A 6,000-nucleotide genomic window follows, 5' to 3' on the forward strand; every position below is an offset into this window, starting at 1 on the left:
TAATTGCTTTGCCACCTGGAGCTGAAGCTTTATATATGCAGCTTATAAAAGATCTGAAAAGGATCTCAATTATTCTTTAATTTGTTCCTTGAATATAAAGTAGGAAAATCTGGCTTAATCAAACATTGTCTCAATTCTACTGGGATATGTCTAGTTACCTTATAACAAGGTAAGCTTTCATTTAATCATATGATATGATAATTCGCCACTTTCAAGCCAAGTAGCCTCTTAGTTACAATCAATTTTCCACTGAAAAAATAAACACTGTCTCTTTACTGAAATCCCAGTAGAGAAAAATAGCCCTTTTTAATGAAACTTGCTGCTAATACAACCACACTAGGAATTTCTGTGTAGGAATCCATTAAACCTCCTAATTTGACATTGCTGGCAAATTGCAGAAAAAAGCGAGTTCCATGAACAGTTCTCTATGTGCACATGGCCATTATTGGCACACACGGAAGAAATGGATAATGAGTGCATGCACATGCGCCCACACACACGAACACACACACAGCATTACTGGAATCTATTAAATCTCACTTAATAAATGGTTTAATCAAGTTGAGCTCTACAATTTATCTGAGGGAGAAAAAAAGGAGAGAAACTAGCAGTCATGCAATTTCTTTAATTGCACTGAGTGAATCTGAAATGCCGGCGTGTGATAGAAGGCTGCTAGAAATCCCAAGGCATAAAAGCAGGAACTGGCAGGCAACTGGGACTCCTCTTGAAATGTAGCCTTGCAACAAGCTGAAAGTTAAAACCGTAATGCCATTATTTTAATGACCCAGGGTACTGTGGGTTTAAAGCCAAGTATTTTGTCCCTATTGTACCAAGTTTACCTTCAGCATCTCTTAAATGCCACACAGCTGCCAGTGTGAGCTAAGTCAGGGAGAACAGGGGGCCAGGCATTGCTCGGGCTCCCTGGAGGAAAGCAGGTCATCAACTAGCACCCTGTCTGAGAAGAGAGGGGGCGTCTGAGACCTAAGGCAGGTGAATGGCAGAGGTATAGGCAGACAGGTGGCAATGGACACACTGTCACTGGGAGCAGGGACTTGAGTTCAAAGGCAGGGCAGATTCCTTGTTTCCTGCAAGCAAGGGAGAACTCAAACCCCTTAGGAACTGTTCTGTGTGACGAGACAAGGAACCAAACAAAACTGAGGCAAGGAGGAATGCCACAAGCACCCTAAAACAGACCAGGATACAAACAAGGGATGTGACCATAAACAATAACGCAAGAAAACAAGGACTGGAGCAGAGAAAAAAGTTTAGAGTAAAACCAGCCCCCTTTCATCATTTTCCAAAGCACCTAAAACTGGGCCTTCCTTATAAGTAGTTTAAAATGTATGGATACCAACGGGGAAAGGGACGGAGGGTAGGATGAACTGGGAGATTGGGATTGACACACATATACTATTGATACTATGTATAAAACAGAGAACCTAATGAGAACCTACTGTAGAGCACAGGGAACTCTACTCAATGCTCTGTGGTGACCTAAGTGGGAAGGAAACCCAAAAAAGAGGGGATATATGTATACGTATGGCTGATTCACTTTGCTGTACAGCAGAAACTAACACAACACTGTAAAGCAACTATACTCCAATAAAAATTAATTTAAAAAATTTAATAAAAGAAAAAAAAATAATTAATTTAAAAAAACAATGTGTAGTCCAATACAATCTTGAATGTTAGGTCTGGAAAAGATCCTAAACAATATCTAATCCATTGTACACATGGATGACATGAGTACCCCTGATGTCTAGAGCTATGATAGCTTAGGAGATAAGAGCTTGGACTCTAAAATCAAAACCCTAACCCTATAACTCACTAGGTGTCTTGCTTTGGGCAGCTTTTGTGCCTCTGTGAAAGGAGATAATAATAATAGTACCTATTCTATAGGTTGTTGTGAAAATTAAATGAGATAATCCATAGACAGCAATTATAATACTGTCTGGGATATGTAACAACTCAATAAATGTTGCCCTCTATTTTATTATTATCATCATCATCATCATCATCACTGTTATGAACTGAATGTTTTCCCCCCAAAATTTACATGTTGAAGCCCTAACCCCCAATGTGACTGTAATTGGAGATAGAGCTTTTAAAGAGGTAATTAAGGTTAAATGATGAGAACAGTATGGAGGTTCTCATCAAAAAATTAAAATTAGAGCTACCATAGGATCCAGCAATCCCTCTTCTATGTATATATCTGAAGGAAATGAAGTCAGTATCTTGAAGAGGTACATCCTCTCTCATGTTCGTGGCAGCACTACTCACAATAGCCAAGACAAGGAAACAACCTTTGTGTCTTTCAATAAATGAATGAGTAGACAAAATGTGGTATTATAGACAATGGAATATTATTCAGCCATTAAAAAGAAGGAAATCCTGCCTTTTGTGGCAACATGGAAAGCCCTGGAGGGCATTATACTAAGTGAAATAAGTTAGACAGAGAAAGACAAATATTGTATATTCTCACTCATATGTGAAATCTAAAAAACCAAACTCAAAGAAATGGAGGGCTTCCCTGGTGGCGCAGTGGTTGAGAGTCCGCCTGCCGATGCAGGGGACACGGGTTTGTGCCCCGGTCCGGGAAGATCCCACATGCCGCGGAGCGGCTGGGCCTGTGAGCCATGGCCACTGAGCCTGCGCATCCGGAGCCTGTGCTCCGCAACGGGAGAGGCCACAACAATGAAAGGCCCGCATACCGCGAAAAAAAAAAAAAATGGAGAGTAGAATGGTGGTTGCTAGGTGCTGGGGAGGAGGCGGGTAGAAATAGGAAGATGTTGGTAAAAGGGTACAAAGTTCCAGCTATAAGATAAATAAGTTCTGCGGATCTAATGTACAGCTTGGTGACTATAACTAACAATACTGCATTATGTACTTGAAAGTCGTTAAGGAAACGGCTCATAAAAGTTATCACCACACACACACACAAAATGGTTATTATGTGAGGGGATAGAGGTGTTAACTAACCTTTTGTGGTAATCCTTTCACAATTTATACATGTATAAAATCATCACATTGTACACCTTAAACTTACATATGTTATATATCAATAGTATCTCAAAATAACTGGAAAACTATTTTTTAAATACTTACAGATAAAATTATGTGCCCTCTGGAATCTGCTGCAGGTTAATTGCATGGAAATGAAATCAGATTTTGATGAGTTGATGCTTTTTGAGGCAAGGTGATAGATACCTAGGAGATGATTTTTCTAGTCTTTCTGCTTTTGTAGTTTTTTTTAAATTCAGAGCAAAATTATAATAAAAATAATATAGTCACACTTTGCTGTACACCTGAAACTAATACAACATTGTAAATCAACTCTACTCCAATAAAAAAAAATTTTTAAGTTGGCTTTAATTAAAGATTTGGCTTTAATAAACACCAAAAAAAAAAAATAGTATCCTCAGCTCATTGTTCACATCACAATGCTTAAAAAATAAAACAGTACAAAATTTTTTAAAGGTTAAATGAGGTCATATGGGTATACTATAATCCAATATGACTGGTATCCTTATAGGAAGAGGAAAAGACACCAGGGAGCACACACACAGAGAAAAGACCATGTGAGGACACAGCATAAGGTGGCCATCTGCAAGCCAAGGAGAGAAGCCTCAGGAGAAACCATCACTGCCAACACCTTGATCTTATACTTCCAGCCTCCAGAGCTGTGAGAAAATAAATTGCTGTTATTTAAGCCACCCAGTCTGTGATATTCTGATATGGCAGCCCTAGAAAACTAATACAGTCTCTATCATTATTATCTGGTCCAAGTCACACTGCCAACTAAGGCAGTGGCAGGATGAGGACCCAGCCTCAATGCTTTTTCCATCAGCTCCCCCTCCCATGTTATTTCCCCCAATTCCCTATTGGGTATCTTACCCTAAAACATTAGTTTCTCATCTGGTTTTAAGAGGCTAAGATATTATTCAAGAAAACATAGAAAGTGTAAGAAACATGAAACTCTGGAAGAAAATCAAATGTCTCAGTCTCAAGGAAAGAAACCAGTTCTGAAATGCATGCCCTCTGCCTCCCCTCCCACCATCCAGTAAGCTCCGACAGGTCTAAAGCAGCTGTATCGAGGAAGCCTGAAGCCGAGGGCCCCCAGGTCACAGGCTAGCTCCAATGCACAGGTGGTATCTCCTCACCAGAGCAGGAGCATTCCAAGGAGCCTGACTGGACCTTGATCCATAACCAGACTTCAAGTCACCTCAGTGGCTGCCACAATAGTCTTGCCTTTCTGCCCCACCTGAAGCACCGTACAGGTTAAAAGACTCCAAATATAGACAGGGCAGATTTGCCTCCTTTATAAAATGAACGGACTCAGTCATCAAGGTTTCCAATACCATGGATTGAAAAATAGGATGTACAACCCATTAAAAGTTCACCAGAATATACAGAATGGATAGACATTAAGGTCCTAATGTATAGCACAGGGAACTACGTTCAATATCTTGTAATAAACCATAATGGAAAAGAATGTGAAAAAGAATATATATATGTGTAACTGAATCACTTTGCCATACAGCAGAAATTAACACAACATTGTAAAGCAACTATACTTGAATAAAATAAATTTTTTTAAAAATCCACCAGGAGTCAACAAATGGTGCTGGTACAACTACATAGCCATGCACAAAAGAATGAAGCTGGACCCTTCCCTCACACCGTACACACTGTACCTTTCTAAAACTATGAAAATCTTAGAAGAAAACACAGGGATAAATCTTCACAACCTCAGATTTGCCAATAAATTCTTAGATGTGACATCAAAACCATGAGCAACAAAAGGAAAAATAGATAAATTAAACTTAAAAATTAAAAGCTTTGTGCATCAAAGGGTACTATCAAGAAAGTGAAAAGACAATTCCCAGAATGGAAGAAAACATTTGCAAATCATATATCTGATAAAGGATTAAAGCTAGAATATATAAAGAACACTTACAATTCAATAACAAAAAAGACAACCCAATTTAAAAATTGGGAAAAGATCTGAATAGACATTTTGCCAAAGAAGCTATACAAATGACCAATGAGCACATGAAAAGATGATCAGCATCATTAATCAGCAAGGAAATGCAAATCAATATCACATTGAGATACCACTTCACACCTACTAATATTGTGATAATAAAGAGTATGGACAGTAATAAGTATTGGCAAGGATGTCAAAAATCCTGAAAACTCATACACTGCTGGAGAGAGTATACAATAGTGCACTTTCTAAAACAGTCTGTCAGTTCCTCAAATGATCAAGCATATAGTTACCATATGACTCAGCAATTCCACTCCTAGATATCTACCCAAGAAAAATAAAATATATGTCCACACAGAAAGTTGTGCATGAATGTTTATAGCAGTATTATTCATAATAGCCAAAAGGTGGAAACAACCCAAATATCCATTAACTGATGAATGGCTAAACACAATGTAGATACCCATACAGTGGAATATTAAATGAAATTAACTATTAAATGAAATATAAAAAGGAGTGAAGTACTGATACATGCTACAAGATGAATGAGCCTTGAAAACACTGTGTAAATTAAAGAAGCCGATGGCAAAAGACCAGATATTATACGATTCCGTCTGTATGAAATGTTCAGAATAAGTAAATCTATAGGGACAAAAAATTGATTAGTGGTTGCCTAGGGCTGGGGGTGGGGGTGAGGAGTAGGGTATGGAGTTTCTTTTGGGGGTGGTGAAAATGTTCTAAAATTGACTGTGATGATGGTTGCATAACTGTGAATAAAGCAGACTGTACACTATAAATGGGAGAATTGCATGGTATGTGAATTTTATCTCAAGCTGTTCCAAAAAATCCCATCAGCCCTCTCAGTGTTTAGATCTCTTTTCACAGTCTTAAACATTCCATACTTTGTACTTATTGCCCCAGGAGGTCCATTTGTGATGCACAAGTGTGCCTCTATATGGCCTTCCAGGTCAAGCTGACATTTGCAGTCTTGTGCCTTTGGTCCTTCAAATTCC

This window comes from Pseudorca crassidens, chromosome 14 (genome assembly GCF_039906515.1).
Source record: "Pseudorca crassidens isolate mPseCra1 chromosome 14, mPseCra1.hap1, whole genome shotgun sequence".
NCBI lineage: Eukaryota > Metazoa > Chordata > Mammalia > Artiodactyla > Delphinidae > Pseudorca > Pseudorca crassidens.